Source organism: Equus przewalskii, chromosome 7, assembly GCF_037783145.1.
Source record: "Equus przewalskii isolate Varuska chromosome 7, EquPr2, whole genome shotgun sequence".
NCBI lineage: Eukaryota > Metazoa > Chordata > Mammalia > Perissodactyla > Equidae > Equus > Equus przewalskii.
Genome location: NC_091837.1, coordinates 41,219,808 through 41,239,653, shown reverse-complemented (window position 1 = coordinate 41,239,653; position 19,846 = coordinate 41,219,808). Strand labels below are relative to the sequence as shown.

General features: G+C 42.0%; 1 long non-coding RNA gene across 1 annotated transcript in view; it reads left to right on the top strand.

Annotated features, from left to right (window-relative positions):
* The first annotated feature begins 4,717 nt into the window (after nt 1-4,717).
* LOC139084504 (uncharacterized) overlaps nt 4,718-19,846 on the top strand; it is a 31,066-nt gene continuing 15,937 nt past the window's right edge. The window contains exons 1-3 of the long non-coding RNA XR_011541937.1: nt 4,718-5,487; nt 6,124-6,311; nt 8,346-8,476. This is a non-coding gene — a long non-coding RNA (uncharacterized lncRNA). The remainder of the gene's footprint in view (nt 5,488-6,123; nt 6,312-8,345; nt 8,477-19,846) is intronic.

Below are 19,846 nucleotides of genomic sequence, written 5' to 3'. Positions count from 1 at the left end.
ACTTAACTTCTGTGCCTCCATCTCCTCATCGGTAAGATAAGCATAGTAGCATCAGCCCTGCTGACCCTCTGGTTTGCTGTGAAGAGCACATGCCTCACAGGACACTGTGTGTTTTGTAGGCTTTAAAGTGAGTGTTATCGTAATTTGTCTTTTATTTTCCTGTCGGGCATTTTAAGGACAAGCTAAATGAAAGTGGCAGTTGGGTCTGGACATCAGATGACCCCAGCATATTTCCTGTCCTAAGAGGGAACAAGGTGAAGTGACCAAGTAGCTGAGAGTAGAGAGGGCATTATGAGGGGCGCACCCGTTCCTTGATTTCTCATACTAATGGACATCTATGTTTCCACTCAGAACTCCCATCCATTTGTCAGGTACAAGGCCAAGATACCAAAATAGCACTTGTGTTGGACTGGAACTATTACTGCTCAGTTGTTCCTGGGCTTCACTTCTTTCGCTCAACTCCACCTCTCTCAGAGTATCTGCAGACGTGTCAAGGATGTAATACAGGCCGGGTGATGGTGCTCAGAAACGGTCCAAACATTACACATGGAGACAGGAATTTTAGAGCTGTCCCAGCGCACGGGGGCAAGCCCTGACTTCCCTGGCAAGCTGATTGCCCAATGCCAGCAGCCTCCATGGGGGCTCAGAGGTGCCCCGCGTGCTGCAGGGGACCAGCTTATGCAGGAGAAGGAGGCCAACACGACAGATGTTCAACTTTCAATGAAGAATTTAGAATACATTTCTGTACATGCAAATGGATGTCATAGATCAGCGGTTGGAAATTCATCCCTTATACTAAGCAGCAAATTCTTCTTCTTAAACACATAGAGGTTTTCTGGTAGACATAGCCATTGAATTCCATGTTTTCCATTAACAGCTTCATCTAAATAATGTTAGGGACACTGAAAATGTCACTTTGAGAAGGCATGGTGACCCTGCAGGACAGGCACAGACGTTAGGGCCCATCCTCGTTTCTGTCATCTCTAGCTGTGTGGCCTTCAGCAAGCCCAGTAGCCTTCCAAGTTCCAGTTTCCTCATCTTCCAAGCGGGGAAATTACGCCGAACTTTGAGGTTGTTGTGAGGAGTTAAGATAAAGCGTGAAAAGGGCTCAACCTAGGCCCAACGAGGGTAGGAATTCAAAACCTGGGAACTTTTGTTATTAAAAAGTAAAACGGGATATATTGTGTTTATGATTCAGCATTTTAAGTTCCTGTCAGAATTTTTTCCCTTCTTATATGGAATATGATGGACAAGTTTAGTAGAACTTCTATAATTTTATTTACTTAGTATCTTAGCTGATTTTCCCCTTAGTGAGTTGCCCTAGAAATTAAGCATGAAATAAAAGTCATAGGGGCTGGCCCCATGGCCGAGTGGTTAAGTTTGCATGCTCTGCTGTGGTGGCCCAGGGTTTTGCCAGTTCGGATCCTGGGCACGGACATGGCACCACTCATCAAGCCATGCTGAGGTGGCATCCCACATGCCACAACTAGAAGGGTCCACAACTAAAAATATACAACTATCCACTTGGGGGATTTGGGGAGAAAAAGCAGAAAAAAAAAAAGATTGGCAACAGTTGTTAGCTCAGGTGTCAATCTTTAAAATAAATAAATAAATAAAATAAACGGGAGAATTTGCATTATGCACCAGGTCATGGGCTGCACATTTTACATCTATAAACAATAAATACTCAAAACAGCCCTAGGTGGTGGTACCATGTTGTCTCCGCTTTGCAGATGACAGAGCTGCATCTTACAGAGTTTGGGTCATTTGACCAGGGACACACAGCTAGTGAGGGACAGAACTGGGACTCGAATTGAAGGTTTTATGACCCAGAGGCCATATTCTCAGTCACTAAAGCGACTGCCCCCCCACAGCCTGGCAGGGAGTCCCAGAGCAGGGTGGAGAAGCGTGGAGAGTTTATCTGGAGAGAAGCAGGAAAAGACCCAGCATGGCAGCCGTCGATCTTGTCTCCTAGTTCCACCCCAGCTCTCATTCACCGTCTGCATCACAGACAAAAAATCTCATTCCACAAAGGATTGCACCAGTGTGCAGTGAGAACACACAATGAAGAAATAAGTATAAATGCAAAAATAGAATCCAGGCCACAGAAAACATAAATTACAGGTCAAGTGCAAGGAACGGGAGAAGAAGGCTGGATAATAAACAAGTGTGTGGAGATCACTTGGACCGGCATCCCGGCTGTTGTTGAGCCAGAAACATGACTCTGAGCTTCCTGGTGGCCAACTTTGAAAGGAAGATGGGGTCAGTTACGTAGTTTTCCTTGTCAAAGAAGTGAAAGCACACCAATTTGTATCGGAAGTGAGAGTTTTTCTAGAACTTAGCATGAATAGGAATTTTCTCCATGGGGGCAGCATGATTTAAACAGACCCTGACCGTAAGAAAATTCCTCTAGCAAATTCGGGTCGATGCCACACATCTGGCTTGTATCTGTGTTGTTCGCTGGTAGTACTGAGTTCATTAGTAATGTTCACCGATGGTGTCCAAGCTCTGCCTCTCTCACAGGATTTTAGGTTCCTCAAGATCAGGAACCAAGCTTTGTATGTCTTTTCTACCTCCCATTACCATACTATTTTGACATTGAATCCAGTGAAAATATTTTGAGTATTAAATTTTTTGCTGTGTTTGCAGAAATGATTTCTCATACCCTGTGAAGAGTAATGAGACCAAGCACAGCCGACTCCATCATCCTTTGAATGTATTCCCGAGAAGCAGGTGCTCTAGGGTTCAAGGTACTGTGTAGAGTTTCCATTGTTGTAGGTATTTCAGAAGACTGCAGCCCTGACATCTTCATGGAACTGTGTGCCAAGATGGAAGGGAGCAATAGCAATTATCCAGTTCTTAGTTCAACCTTCATGAGATGTAGCTGAGATCAGTGCTGCTTAGCATTTGGGGGTCAAAGACCCGTTTGAAAAGATAATAAAGGGCTGGCCTGGTGGTATAGTGGTTAAGTTCGCACGCTCTGCTATGGTGGCCCGGGGTTCAAGGGTTTGGATCCCAGGTGCATACCTAGCACCACTTGTCCAGCCATGCTGTGGCAGCATCCCATATAAAATAGAGGAAGACTGGCAACAGCTGTTAGCTCAGGGCCAATCGGCCTCACCAAAAAAAAAAAGATAATAAAAACTAAGGACTCTTGTCCCAGAAAAAGACAAAGGCACACCGTTTTGGTTTCAGTTTCAGGGAGTTCAAAAACTTCTTGGAGCCCAACCATGGACTCCAGTTTAGAATCCCTGGTCTAACCTAAGGTTTTCACAACCTTTTGTATAAGGGATTTTTCTTCTGAGTGCTCTGTGATCTCATTAGTGATAAAAACAAAGTGATATCCAGGTATCAAGTTCATCCCATAGGGAGGGGAGTGGGCCAATTATATTATCAGCCTCTTACTCCCCTTACCACACACAAATATTCTACAGGAAGGACAAAATAAATATGACGCATGGAATATTATCCAGCCATGAAATGGAAGGAAATTCTGACACTGCTACGACATGGATGAACCTTGAGAACATCATGCTAAGTGAAATCAGCCAATCACAAAAGGATAAATCCTGTATGATTCTGCTTACATGAGGTACCCAGAAGAGTCAAATTCATCAGGACAGAAAGTAGAAAAGTGGTTGCTGGGGGCTGTTGGGAGGGAATGGAGAGTTAGTGTTTAATGGGTACTGAGTTTCAGTTTTGCAAGATGAAAAACATTCTGGAGATGAATGGTGGTGATGATTACACAGCAATGTGAATGTACTTAATGCCACTGAACTGTACACTTAAAAAAATGGTTAAAATGGTAAATTTTATAGTATGGGTGTTTTACCACAATTAAAAACAATAAAGCAAGAGTTTAAAAACACTGGATCCTGAAGAATGCAGCATGCAGCCTGAAGGGTGTGTGGAATGGGGAGGCCTAGTCTCTTCTGCTAGCTTTGGGGGACTGTGGCCTGACCCAAACAAAAGAGCCTCTGGGAGCCAGCTCTTTCTGCTGCCAGGTAGGCTCCCTGAGCTGTGATGAGTCACCACGGCATTGAAATCCAGCATCAGGAGCACCCAATTCGTTTGGGATGTTCTGCTAGGAGCTTTGGACTTGTCATTGCAGTGTTTTCATTTCTGGAATCGACCTTGCTACTGACATGTACTTTTCCGATAAGAGGATGGCTTGTGACCATCTTCCTAAAGCTCTACACATAATTTCTAAAGGAAAATGAGGCTGTGTATATGATTCACCAGGCAGGAACTCTTCATTTTATAGGACCCATCTTTTTTATAACAGGAAGTAAATATGTGTTGCTAAGCTACTGTGTCCACCAAAAAAAAAAAGTCATATAGTAGATTCCATTGTACTCTTTGTGTTCAGTGAGAGTTGATGATTCCTCTAGTTAATTCAGTCCTTTTGTTCTTGACCTCTTTTACCTAAAGTTAATTAGAGTGTGGCTATAGTGAACTTGGTGTAAACAGAGAAAAAGGGCCTGAATCATAATTTCCCATGAGAAAACAGTAGGCTTCCGTAAACTTTGTCAAAGGATTAAAAGGCATTTATTGGCCCATATTCTCAGTTCTGCATCCATCTATCTATCTATCTATCTATCTATATCATCTATCTATCTATCTATCTATCTATCTATCTATCTATCTATGGTTCAAGGACCTTGCAAACATCTGAGTTAATCTTATCATTGCAAAGGAAAGAAATACAGGCATCACAGGTAAGTTTTAGGAGTTGCAAGTACCTCTTTTGATCAAATGGGGATAGGGCATCAGTTCTCCACCTCTGAGAAGAATAAGGCAGCTAGAGACCGTTTTAAGATGCACCTAAAGGGATTAGGGCAGAGGAAAGGGAGAACTTCAGGTCAGTTATCCCGTTTCCCCAAGACAGAGATCCCCAAATTAAATGGATACCATTGCCCTTATCAGATGCCCTGACCCTCAGGGCAATGGGAGGGTCCTCATGTAATGGAATCATTCCATCTGGGTATTTACATGAATTCAAAAATGCACACATTGGAGTGAGGAGGGAGCTATGTAAATAGAGCTGGCAGTCAGGCCTACTGTTGCCTCCCAGGTCCCACAGGAAGACAGGATGGGGGTCCAGGAATTTGCTAGTTCACAACTGGGCTTCCTCACATGCTCTCAGTGTAAACACCTCACCTTGCTGACTGTGATTCTTGCAGTTTTTATTCCCATACAGCCTGACTCCCAGATGCAAATCATCATCTTCATCCAACACTCGGTGGTTAGTTTCAACTCTAGTGCAAGAGCTGGCTGTGCTGAGATGGGCTGTCCGTCTCCAACATGCTTCACAATTATGGCCTTGCTCAGGCTAACAGGGGTCATGAAGATTTGAGAGAGAAAAAAGTCATCAAGCTGTGGCATCAAGTACTAAAATGATTGTTAAGGAGACAAGTCAAATATGTAGAAGATTTGAGTGAAGACGGAAAGGGCATTTGGCTTGTGCCTGGAGGACCTGAACTCTGAGTATGTGCCTATGAATTTTAACACATGTTCTATCTTCCTGCCAAAGAGGTACAGATTTCTGATGAAAAGGAATTTCCGAGAGTAATTTCAACTCTACATGCTTTTCACCAATATACTGCCTTCTGACCCTAAGTCTCATGGAAATTATAAGGGTTAGAGCATGAACTTTGGGGTCAGATGTCAAATCCCAAATCCCAGCTCCACCAACAACTAACACTAATTTCACTAAGCCTCAGTTTCCTCACGCGTAACAATGGCTCCTACCTTTGGTAAGGGTAGTTCTGTGCATTAAATGAGACAACCCATGGGAAGCACTCCGCACCTGCATTTAATAAGTAATGCAATAGATGTTTACTCTGATTATTCAGGAAGCAAACACAGTCCAATGCTTTGGCTGTATGCCACTGATTTGTGGGAAGAACAAAGGACTGGTTCTGTGCTCTGGATCCAAAGCAATGAAAAAAGTTTCAAAAATATCTTTGTTTTTTACTCTTTCATATGTTATATTTTATAGACCTAATTTCTACACTATATATTTATTTATTTATTTTAAAGATGGGCACCAGAGCTAACAACTGTTCCCAATCTTCTTTTTCTTTTTTCCTTCCACTTCCTCCCCCCCCAAAATCCCCCCAGTACACAGTTGTATATTTCAGTTGTGGGTCCTTCCAGTTGTGGCATGTGGGACGCCGCCTCAGCATGGCCTGATGAGCGGCGCCATGTCTGCGCCCAGGATCCAAACCTGCGAAACCCTGGGCCGCCGAAGCAGATCGCGTGAACTCAACCACTCGGCCACAGCCCCGGCCCCTCTACGCTATTTAAATGTGCGTGTTGCCAATGAAACTCTTCATCCAACGCATTCGGCAGATATTTGTTGAGCACCTGCTGTGTGCCAAGCTAGATGCTGGTGGTGCAGAGGCAAGACAGTCCCTGAACGAGTCAAGGAGGTGGCACATAACCTGGTGGTTATATATACACCAGCCTAAGAATGGAGTGATAAGGGGGAACCTGTAAGGATTTAGATGCAGAAAGTACTGAATGGGAGGGCTTCTGGTTTGAGTAAGGCATGGAGGTGAGAAGCAGCAGGGGGCACTGGGACAACCCAAGGAAGTCAGGTTGCCAGAGTAGAAAGTGCAAATCTGGGAATGGTGGGCAAAGAGGCTGGAAAGAAAGGCTGATCCTGGAGCCCTTCCATCCTCCACCTTTGCCTTTGACCTTCATCCTGAAGGCTGCGGGGAGCTCTTGATTGAATATATATTCTCATTCGAGAAAGATCATTCTGCGTGGAAGACGATTAGAGGGAGAAACCAGAAGCAAGGGTCAGGTCCTAGACTCCTGCTGCTGCGGGAGCAATGGCTGGAGGGGGATGTGGGCAGTTCCTCTGGGGAAGGGGAGGAGGCAGGGTGGCGGAGAAATGAACAGTAGTGGGTGGACTCACCAGGACTTGTGATTGCCCAGGGTGGAAAGCGAGGGAAGGGAGGAGTCAAGGATGACTCCCAGGTGTCTACTTTAGGCATCCAAGTGGATGGTGGTGCCACCAACTGAGGTATTTTTAGAATAAAGGAAGAAGAACATGTTTTGAGGGTGGAAAATGATTTTGCTCCTTTTGAAAGAAATTTTAGTTATATTCATTACCTACGGTCTAAGAAGATAAAGATTCAAATGTGCTTTTCTTTCATTACTGGAATTCTGGATTTCATACATTCCGGAATTCAGTCATCAAAGAAATTATTTGTAATAACAAAATCCTCAGAAAGCATGTCAAAACAGGAAGTTGCACAGTCAGATGTTCTCAGCCAGGACCAACAACATCCAAGCCCAAATACCTTAATAATGCAGGATAGGTAGGGGGAGACGCTTAACAGCTTGAGAACGAGGGAGGCTGGAGAGAGGAAGATGACATAGAATAATAATAATTCAAAACCCTGACTTCAGATATTTTCCCTGACATTTAATTGATTGCATTCAACCCCTCTCTTTTTTTCCCCATTATCTCTGATGGAGATTCTAGAATAAGCGGTGAATAGCAAAAAATGAAGCCAGTAGAAGGAAGAGGGAGAAACAGCGGCTTGGATAATCCACAAACTGATAATTTCCCACTTAAGTCAGGTAGAGGTTGGAGTATCCAGTAGGCCAGACTGGGAGAGGTTAAGAACGAATGTGGGGATGTATCCTCAGATTGGTCGATCTGTGAACTCAGATCAGTGTGCCTCTTTGCGTGGGTTAGCAGCATGAACTGCATATGCGTTTTTCAAATTTCATTTCTTTTAAATTGAGTCATTTTATTTTGGGGAGTTCTGAATGATAATGAGAGACGGTATTTGGTTTTTCCCCAAATCTACTTAAATAGGAACCTGAAAGTGGGAAGGAGAAGAAGATGCTGAAAATGGATCAGAAGTGCCCTACCGCATACAAAGGGCTTCTCAGAGTTATCATTTGACAAAGTGCCTGGGGAGAGGGCTGATGTCAGCAGGGAGAGGGCCGTGGGTGGGTGTCCCCCAGATGACTTCCTCCCTCTCGTCTCCCTGCCAGAGCTCCATCGTCCAAACCTGTAATCCCTGCCCAGGCAATTCCAGTTCTGGGTGTTTCTCAAGCAAATAGAACAAATCAGGCCAGTGTTAGAGGTTGCCACCTTTTATGAATTGTATTCTAGAGCAACTCCTCATGGCTTTTCCTCATGACTCAGCATCGCTGTTTCATCCATGCCTTTGCTTTCTCCCTCCTCCAGCTCCTTAGAATGCTCACATCCGTATGTATAGTTAGCAACTGTAACGGGCTGTCACATTTTCTAATTATCTACGTTGTGAAGTGGAGCATGCACTTATTTATACCTATCACATTCTCCAATCATTTCTCAGGTCTATGTTTGACTGCTGAATTATACGGGAAGCTTTTCGTGACTGGGAAGAAATCTGTTGGCTGCTTCCTGTATAAGCATCTTCCCCACCCTCCTCTTTCTGCCCCCCACCTGGAGTCCAGCGCACGGCAGGCAAGTGTTCAACAAATGCTGTGGATTGAGAAGCAGTGTCTCCAATATAAATATTTCCAAGTTAAAAAATGAAAAATCATATGTCCAAGTGCTGAACATAAGGTTTCTACACAAAATGACAAGTTCCTCCCCCTTAAAGGAGGCTCTTTCAGTGTTCATGGAAAGAGTAATAACAGCAATGCTTGTGAAGCGCTTGCTGTGTGTCAGGAGCAGTTCTAGGCACTTTATGGGGATCATTGTATTTGAACCTCACAATAATCTTCTGCTTATTGTTACCCTCATTTTACGAAGGAGGAAACTGAGTCACAGAAAGGTTAAATAACTTGCCCAAGATTGGAATCAGACTTCAAGCTTAAGCAGTTTGACTCCAGAACGTACACTCTTGCCTCCAGACTACATTGCTCTTTGCATCCAATTTAAATCTGTTTCTACCTACAATGTCATTCTCCTTTGCTTTCTTCTAGAATATTTATAGGTTTATTGTACATTTAGATCTACAGCCAAGAAGAACAGATTTTGTCTCTGGTGTAAGGTCAAGACTTTTTATATCTAAGAAGCAAAAGTCTTCCAACTTTTTTCTTCATTTTCAAGATTACCTTGACTACTCTTGGCCCTTTGTATTTCCATAAAAATTTTAGAATCATTTTGCCAATTTACACACACACACACTCCTGCTGGGATTTTGACTGGGATTGTGTTGACTCTATAGCTCAAATTGGGAAGAATTAACATCTTAACTGTATTGGGTCCGTGCACATGGTACATCCCTGTGTTTATTTAGGTGTTCTTTAACTTCTGACGATGGTATTATATAGTTTTCTGTGTAGAGGTCTTGTTCACATTTTGTTAGATTTATTTCTAGGTATTTGGTTTTTTGAATTATATTGTAAATGTTATCATTTAAAAATGTTCTAATTGTTTGTTGTGGTATATAGGATTTTTGTATATTGATCTTGGAAGTAGAGACCTTGCTCTTCACTTATTAATTATAATTGTTTGTGGAGTGTTTTAGATTTCCTGTGAACACAATCATGTCATCTGCAAATAATGACAGTTTTATTTCTTTTTTCCAATTTCTAAAACTTGTAATTTTTTTCTTGATTTATAGGCATTTAGAATAATGTTGATTAGAAGAGGTGATAGTGAGAATTCTCATTTTATTTCCAATCTTGGGGGGAAACTTTCAATATTTTGCTGTGAAGTATTATATTTGCTGTATTTTTTTAAAGGTAGTTAAGATTTTAAAAGATATTTAGTTAAGGAGTTCCCTTCCATTCCTAGTAAGCTAAGCCATTTTTTAAAAATCTCAGATAGGTGTTGAATTTTATCAAATGGTTTTTCTACATCTATTGAAATGATCATGATTTTTCTTCTTTATTCTGTTAATATGGTGAGTTACATTGATTGAATTTTCCCTGTATAACTCTCTCTTGTGGTAACATGCCTAACATAAAATTGACCATCTTAATTATTTTTAGGTGTACAATTCCGTGTCATTAAGTACATTCCCGATGTTGTGCAACCATCACCATTATTCATTTCCAGAACATTTTCATCATCTCCAACAGAAACTCCATACCCATTAAACAATAAATACCCATTCCCCTCCCCCAGCCCCTGGTAACCTCTGTTCTACTTTCTGTCTCTATGAATTTGAATATTCTAGGTCTCTCATATAAATGAAATCATACAATATTTGTCATTTTGTGTCTGGCTTATTTCACTTAGCATAATATCCTCAAGGTTATCTATGTTGTAGCATGTGTCAGAGTTTCATTCCTTTTGAAGGTTGAATAATATTCCACTGTATGCATATACCACATTTCGTTTATCTGTTCATCTGTTTGTTGATGGATATTTGGGTTGTTTACATCTTTTGGCTATTGTGAATAATGTCGCTGTGAACATGGATGTACAACAACCTGTTTGAATCTCTGCTTTCAGTTCTCTGGGGTATATACCTAGAAGTGGGATTGCTGAATCATATAGTAAATCTGTGTTTAACTTTTTGAGGAACTGTCCAACTATTTTCCACAGCAGCTGTACCATTTTGCTTTTCCACCAGCAATGCACAAGGGTTCCACTTTCTTTATATCTTTGCCAACACTTGTTTTTTTGTTTCCCTTTTTATAATAGCCGTCTTAATGTGTGTGAATGGTATCTCATGGTTTTGAGACCATGAGATTTGCATTTCCCTAATGATTAGTGATGAGCATCTTTTTCTGTGCTTGTTGGCCACTTGTAAATCTCCTTTGGAGATATGTCTATTCAAGTTCTTTGTCCATTTTTCAATTGGGTTGCTTATTTTCTTGTTGTTGAGTTGTAGGCATTCTTTATGTGTTCTGGATATTAACCCTTTGTCGTATATGTGATTTGCAAATATTTTCTTTCATTTTATGGGTTGTCTTTTCATGTTCTTGGCAGTGTCCTTTGCTGCACAGCAGTTTTTAATTTTGATGAAGTACAGATTACCTGTTTTTTTCTTTTTTTGCCTGTTCTTTTGGTGTCATATCCAAGAACTCATTGCCAAGTCCAATGTCATGAAGATTTTCCCCTCTGTTTTCTTCTAAGGGTGTTATAGTTTTAACTCTTATGTTTAGATTTTTGATTGATTTGGAGTGAATTTTTGGGTATGGTGTAGGTAAGGGTTCAGCTTCCCTCTTTTGCATGTGGATATCCAATTCTCCAAGCACCATTTGTTGCAAAGACTGCTTTTTCCCCGTTGAATCTTCTTGGTACCCTCTCTTATTTTGACTTAAACAACAGAACCTTTACTTTTTCAGAGTTCTGGAGGCTGGAAGGCCAAGATAAGGTGTGGCAGGTTTGGTTTCTCGGAGGCCTCTCTCCTTGGCTTGCAGATTACTGCCCTCTTCTTGCCTCTTCATGTGGTCGTCTCTCTGCGAGCATGCGGCCCTAATGTTTCTTCCTCTCCTTATAAGGGTACCATTTATCCCAAATTAGGGCCCCATCTTAACGGCCCCATTTTAACTTAATCACTTCTTTAAAGACTATCTCTGAACATAGTTACATTCTGAGGGACAAGGGATTGAGACCTCAGCACAGGAGTTTTAAGGAGACACAATTCAGGCCATAATACCCATCCCAGTTGGTGGAGCTCCCATCCCTTCAGCTGCTGGGACCCAAATCCCCAGGGTCATTCCTGACTCCTCCTTTTCTCTCTGTCACCTACAACATCCAAAAACCTGCTTAGTCTTCCTTAAAAAATGGACTCAGAATCCAAGCACTTCTCCCACCTCCAAGGCCACCACTCTGGTCCAACAGCATGCCTCTGGACTTTACAGTAGCCTCTTCCTGGGCTCCCCACCTCCTCTCTTACCTGCTCCCCCCTGACACGCACTCCCCCCCCCCCCCCATCTCTTCTCCACTCTGCAGCCAGATGGAGCCTATTTGTGCCTGGATAAGACCACCTCCCTCCTCTGGTCGAAACCTCCTATTACCTCCTTCTGAGGCAGCTATTACAGTCCAGACTCTTGCTCTATCCTCTTTATTCTCACCTGAAAAAGAGGAGACTTGTGGTTTCCTGAGCACCCCCAACTTGGCTTTACCTCTACTAATTTGCATATCCTGGTACCAGTTCCTGGGATAAATGTCCATACCTCTTACCACTGGTTCCCAAAAATGGGAACCCCTCCATAGAACTCTTGTCTTGGACTAAGGGCCTGGACTTGGGGGGCATCTCCAAGGTCCCCAGACCAAAGGGCTTGGAAAATAGCAGGTAAAGAGTCTCAGGACACCACAATCCCAGAGACTATATGCAAGGGGGTGGGACCAGGGAGGGACCGGGACACCCTCCACTTCCCTGTGAAGATTCCATAAGTGCTTCATCAGCCATTGGAACCTGGGGAGGAGGCAGGTGACCAGGGCTGGGCTCCACCGGCTCAGGCCTCACTTATTTCTCTGCTTCCCTCTGGAGCCAGGTGACCTCAGGCCATCAGACTAACCTCTGTGCTTCAGTCCTGCCTCTTAGCCAGCTCTGTGACCTCCAACAAGAAATCAACTTCCCTATAACTCAGTGTCCCCATCACCCCCATTTCAGTCTGTTCTGCCTCTGAGCAGCCTCTGCAAAAGTCTTAAAACCCTGATTCAAACTTTCCCCCTTCTGTTCACAACCCTCCAGGACCTCACAATGAAGTACCACTGCTCAGCCTGCCATTCCGGGCGCGACTCTGCTCACACTCTTTGTTCTCTACAGACGCAGGAAGGACCCCAGTTTCCTGAATCTTTCCAGCTCAGTCCCACCTCCAAGCCTTTACACGTGGTGGTCCCTCTGCCTGCAACACTCTCCCACACTCCATCACACTCGCTGTCAGAAACAGGGTCCCCACCCAGGAGCGCCTCCCTGGCTTGGACACAGGGGCCTGGGCTGCAGCGATGTGAGCACGCCTCCCTCACTCGGGGCTTTAGGATTTGGGTTGGAGTAAGGGTGGGTGAGGGCCTGGAGAAGGAGGCAGCATTTACCTGAGTCCAGTCTGCCACTGTGACTGCCCCCATCCTAATCTGTGGACAGAGCAGGGTCAGTCAGCACTTCCCAGCAGGCCCTGGTGTGGGTCAGCACGCCCCTCGGACCTGCCTCTGTGCAGTGACGATGACTCCTCTTGCGCCTTACCAGACCTGTTACCTGGGGCCTCACCTGGCCTCCTGGAGCCTCTGAGGGGATCTCTTATTACCTTTGAATGTCTATAGACTCTGTAGTGATGTTTCCTTTTTCATTCCAGTCTTGATTTTGGCAATTTTTTCCTTTTGTTTTCTTGATTAGTCTTACTAGGTATTATTATCTTTTCAAAGAACCAACTGTTGATTTCCTCTCTTGTACATTTCTTTTCTTTTTTTCTTTTTTAAAATTTTAAAAAAATTTTTCCTTTTTCTCCCCAAAGCCCCCCGGTACATAGTTGTATATTCTTAGTTGTGGGTCCTTCTAACTGTGGCATGTGGGACGCAACCTCAGCATGGCTTGATGAGTGGTGCCATGTCCGCGCCCAGGATTCTAACTGACAAAACACTGGGACGCTGCAGCAGAGCTCACGAACTTAACCACTTGGCCACGGGGCCGGCCCCTGTACATTTCTTTTCTATTTCATTAACTCATGTTGTTATTTTTATTTTTTCTTACTTTTTTGGATCCAATGTACTGTTTTTGTACTAACTTCTTGAGACGGATACTTAAATAATTGATTTCCAGCCCTTTCTTTTGCCTAGTGTGTGCATTTAACGCTACACATTTTCCCTTGGCCGTAATTTTAGTCACCTTCCACAGGTATCTGATGTCATATTTTCATTATAGTATAGTTCAAAATGTTTTCTAATTTTTATTGTGATTTATTCTTTGACTCAGGGTGGGTTTTTAAAAATATTAGTTTATTCTTAAAGGTGAATTGCTTAATTTCCAAATGTGGGCATTTCACTGTGGTCAGCAGGTATACTCTGAATGATTTTAATAATTTGAAATTTGTTGAGAATTTATTTATGGATAGCGTTAGGCCAATTCTGTAGATGTTCCGTGTGTGCTTGAATGAAGGAGCACTCTTTATTGTTGAGTGGTGTATTCTGCATACGTCAGATAAATCAAACTTGTTAATTTTGTTATTCATATCTCCTGTAGCCTTACTGATTTATTGTTCTTTTTGCCTCTTTTTTCCTCTCTTATGCTGAAAGACATTTGTTAAAGTCTCCTACTATCCTTCAGTTCTTCAACTTTGAAGCTATATTATTTAGAATTATTATATTTTCCTGATGGATTTACATTTTTCTTCTTTTTTTTTTTGAGGAAGATTAGCCCTGAGCTAACATGTGCCACAAATCCTCCTCTTTTTGCTGAGGGAGACTGGCCCTGAGCTAACATCCGTGCCCATCTTCCTCTACTTTATATGTGGGACGCCTACCACAGCATGGCTTGCCAAACGGTGCCATGTCTGCACCCGGGATCCAAACCAGCGATCCCAGGTCGCCAGAGCGGAATGTATGAACTTAACCACTGCACCACCAGGCTGGCCCAGGATTTACATTTTTATCTTTATGATTGTCTTTTATCTTTAGCAATGTTTCTTGCCTTAAAGTTTACTTTGCTTGATATTAATATAGTTATAATGCTTTTTCATTAGCATTCACATGGCTTATCTTTTTCTATCTCTTCCTTTTGACCTCTTTGTGGTTAAGGACTTTCCATCACATCCTCATATTAGGGCGTGTGCACTATAAGCTGCATAGTGGTTTTGATTTTATTATTCTTGTGGTTGTTATACAGACTGATGATATTGGTCTTTTAAGTGGAATAAAACTCTTTATATTTAGTGTAATTACAGAGGTAATTTGGTTTATCTCTCTCTTCTAAATATTTACTTTCTTTATGTTCACCTGTTTTACGGTTCCTTTTCTCTCCTTTTTTGCCTTATTTTCTTTCAATCAAATGTTTTTTACTATTGCACTCTGCCTTTTATTAGCTTGTTTGTTTATTCTTTTTTTTGAGGAAGATTAGCTCTGAGCTAAGATCTGCTGCCAATCCTTCTCTTTTTGTTGAGGAAGACTGGCCCTGAGCTAACATCCTTGCCCATCTTCCTCCATTTTTAGGTGGGATGCCACCACAGCATGGCTTGCCAAGCCTTGTTACGCCTGCACCTGGGATCTGAAGCATGAACCCTGGGCTGCCAAAGTGGAACGTACACACTTAACTGCTGTGCCACTGGGCCAGCTCCTGTTTATTCTTTTGCTGTTCTTTGATTATTACTTTAGTGATTACAGTATCATTCCTTGACTTATTTGCATCTAATGTCATTAGTACTCTTACCATTTCCTGTTAAACAGTGTTTCCTAGATAATAACTCATCTCCTCTTCTTGACTCTTTTTGTTTGTTATTTTTGGTATACATTTTAATTCTATATACATCTCCAACCCTATGAAACGCTTTTATTGCTGCAGATACAGTCAAAATTAATATGTCACAAATTTAGGCTTTCTATTCCTGCATTTCTGTGTTTCTATCTCGTATTATTTTTCTTATGTAAGAATTTTCATTGATATTTCCTTTTTAAAATTTTTTAAATTGCGATATGATTGACATATAACATTATATTAGTTTCAGGTGTACAGCATAATGATTTGATATTTGTATATATTGTGAAATGATCAGCACAATAAATCTAGTTAACATCCATCACCACATAATATTTCCTTTGATGGTAGTCTACTGGCAATGAATTATCTGTTTTTATTTGCCTGAAAATGTCTTTAATTTATCTTCATTTTTTGGATGGATATTTTTTGGAAGGATATTTTCAGTCAGTGGATATAGAATTTTAGGTTGGCATCATTTTCTTTCAGCACCTTCAAGACATCATTCCTTTGTTTTTTTGGTTTTATTGTTGCTCCTCTGAAAGTAATGCGTATGTTTTCTCTGGTTGCTTTTAAGATTTCTGTCTTTGTCTCTGTTTTCAGCAGTTTACCTTGATACACCAAGGTGTGGTTTCTTTATGTTTATCCTACTAAGGTTCTAGAGCTGGATTTTTCCTTGGTGGCTTTTGTGAGTTTTTGAAATAGTTAGAATATTATCTCTTCATGTATTGCTTCTGTCTATTTTGTTTCTTCTCCCCTTTTGGTGATAATTTCCATTTGTCATTTATTTTCTTGAACATACAACTTACAGTTATTTCAATTATTTTAAAGTCTGTCTCTGATAACTCCAATGTCTGGGTTACCCATAAGTCTGTTTCTACTACCTATTTATTTTTCGGGCTTGTTTCTTTTCATGGCTGGTAATCATGGATTAAAGGCCAGACATTTTGTATAAAAAATATAAGAAATTCTGGATGAAATGATCTTCCTCCAGAAATGATTCGCACCATCTTCTCATAGGCAGTTAAAGTCGGGCTGTTTTGAGATGGAGCTGCGGTCTCTGTAAGGCTCGTCTGTGTTTGGTTTGTTCCTCCTCTCTGTGGTGTGCGCTTCCGGACATCTCAGCTGAGACTGAAGTATTTACTAAGGCAGTCCCTTCCTGGAAGGTCTTACACTCCAATTTTTTTTCTTTAATCTTCAGTACAGTGAGACTAATGCCTCTTTTCCTGTGCAGCTTAAGAATTTGGAAAGTGCCTCAAACGTAAGTGTTGAATGTGAGGCTCACGTTTCTGTCCCTCCATTCTCTCAGGGATCTTGCCACCTCAAGTCCTAGCTGCCTGAGAAGCATACTCCTACAATTTTATTTGTTTTGCTTGTGTGCACCCCCTTAAATTCATATAATGAAACTTAATGTGATGATGTTGGAGGTGGGGCCTTTGGGAGGCGATTAGGTCATGAGGGAGGAGCCCTCATGAACGGATTAGTGTTTATAAAAGAGGCCCCAGGGAGCTCCCTCATGTGAGCTTACAGTGAGAAAATGGCTGTCAGTGAGGACACAGGCTCTCACCAGACACTGAAGCTGCTGGCGCCATGGTCTGGGACTTCTCAGCCTTTGGAACTGTAAGAAATAATTGTTGGCTGTTTATAAGCCGTCCAGTCTGTAGTATTCTGTTATGGTAGCCCTAATGATCTAAGATGGAGGGAACTTTATTTTCTTTAATTGAGGATATAATTGACATAAAACATTATATTAGCTTCAGGTGTCTAACATAGTGATTCGAGGTATGTATATGTCGTGAAACAATCACCACAATAAATCTAGTTAACATCTATCACCTCACATAGTTACAAATTTGTGTGTGCGATGAGAACTTTTAAGATGTACTCTCTTAGCACCTTTCAAATATACCATACAGTATTGTTAATCATTGTCACCATTACACCCCCAGGACTTGTTTATTTTATAACTGGAAGTCTGTACCTTTCACATACTCCCCCAATTTTAATATTTGTCTCCCCAATCCTTTGGGATTGCTGAAAGATCTGTTGACATCCTGCTTCTTAGAAGCTGTCATTTATCACTCCACCAAGAACCCACAAATGTCATGGGGAAAGCACGTTGCAAGTAAAATGTTGGGATTACCTCGACGACCTTCTCTTCATTCTAGAATCTTGGGTCCTCATGTCCTGGCTGCCTGAACAGCTCCTTCATGACCTCAGACAGTTGTTCTTTTTTTATTATATTCAGCTTTTATATTTTTTTTCTGTAGGAGCATTAGTCTGCTACAACCTACTATATCATAGCTGGAAAGTTAAATTACCAGAAGCGGTCATTTAATGTCAAATAATATGGAATTCTGTGTTAGAGTTCTCCAGAGAAACAGAGCTGGTATAGATACATAAGAGGAGATTATTATGAGAATTGGCTCATGTGATTATGGAGGCTGAGATACGCCGTCTGCGAGCTGGAGAACCAGGAAATCTGGTGGTATAATTCAGTCTAAGTCCAAAGGCCTGAGAACCAAGGGAGCTGATGGTGAGTCCCAGTCTGAGGGTGAGGGCCTGAGAATGGGGAGGGTGGGGTGGGGGGCCTGGTGTGAGTCCCAGAGTCTGAATGCCCAAGACCAGGGCTCTGATGTTGAAAGGCAGGAGAAGATGGATGCTGATGTCTCAGCCCACGAAGAGAGAGAGAGAATTCACCCTTCCTCTGCATTTCTTGTTCTGTTCAGGGCCTCCAGGGACTGGACGATGCCACCCACATGGGTGAGGGCAGATCTTCTTTACTCAGTCTACTGAATCAAATACTAATGTCTACTAGAAACATCCTCACAGACAAACTCAGAAATAACATTTTACCAGATCTCTGGGCATCCCTTTACCGGGTCAAGTTGACACACAAAATTAACCATTATAACTTCTAAAGACTTTTTATGCATGTTATCAAATTGCTCCCCAGATGGCTATTCTCATCATGTTTCCATCTAAAGGGTATTATAGTGGTCCCCCTTTCCACAGTTTCACTTTCCACAGTTTCACTTACCCAAGGTCAACTGCCATCCGTAAATATTAAATGGAAAATTTCAGAAATAAACAATTCCTAGGCTTTAAGTGTACACCATTCTGAGAAATGAGGTGAAATCTTGCACCATCCCACTCCGTCCTACCTGGGATGAAACTCATCCCTGTGTCCGGTGCATTCATGCTGTAGACGCTACCTGCCTGTGGGTCACCTGGTAGCCGTCTCGGTTATCAGATTGACTGTGACAGTATTGCAGTGCTTGTGTTTAAGTAACTCTCATTTTACTTAATAATGGCCCCAAAGTGCAAGAATAGTGATATGGGCAATTTGGATATGTCAAAGAGAAGCCATAAGGTGCTTTCTTTAAGTAAAAAGGTGAAAGTTCTCAACTTAATAAGAAAAGAAAAAAATTGTATGCTGAGGTTGCTAAGATCCACAGTAAGAATGAGTCTTCTATCTGTGAAACTGTGAAGAAGGAAAAAGGTATTTGTGCTAAGTTTTGCTGTCGCATCTCAAATATGTACGCATATGAGAAAACATAGTATATATAGGGTTTGGTACTATCCTTGTTTTCAGGTATCCACTAGGGGTCTGGGAACATATCCCCTACAGAAAAGGGGATGGGGGGGACTACTGCATCTAATGACCAAGCGCAAACTCCTAATGTAGTTGGTTATCTGTGTGCACATGATATCCACTATTCAGGGGTAAGCTGATGAGCAGAAGAAATTGTGGCCTTACTCCCCAGCTTACTCAGCGTAGTGCTTTATTTACAGTAATGTAGGAAGATGAGAACAGCATAGTTTCATCACTTTTAGTTGTGCAATCTTGAGTGGATTAACTTGATTCTGTGTTTTAATTTTCTTATCTTAGAATGGTGTAAATCTCCTAGGGTTGCTTAGATGATTAGTCGCGCTCCGTGTGTAAAGCTCCAGGCACAGACCGTGTGTTCATTAAATGGGAACTGTTTTTATAAGCAGTGAGTCGTAGATACTTGTTGAATGAATGGATGGATGAATGAGTGAATATGCTGATGATTTAGGGAGAATGAAGCTGCCTACACCTGGGTTCAGTGGGACAGGAGACAGCATGAGGAGGTGGGGCATCTGCAGCAGGGGACAGCATAGAGGAGCAAAACAGAATTACGCTGGGCTGTGTTCAGCGCCAATGATATTTCACAGACTCGCCAAAAGGCAAAGAGGTAATTGTCAGAAAATAAGGGAGCAACTCCCAGTTGTTCTGTGGGCTGCTTTGAATTGTGGGGGACTTCAGAATCATGTGTGCTTTCTGTTACTTTTGCCCTAAGGTGAATACTGAGAAAAGAGCTCTCTTTCCCTGTCACTTGAAGCACATGTAAATTTGGCTTGCCATAAAGCAAAGTCAATGACGATAAATTCTTTGGTGAAAACCTTTCTTCACATCTCTTACCAAATCGTAGAATTCCAGAATTGCAGAACTCTCTGAATCCGAGAGCCTGAGAGACCTCAGAGCCCCTTGGTCCTTT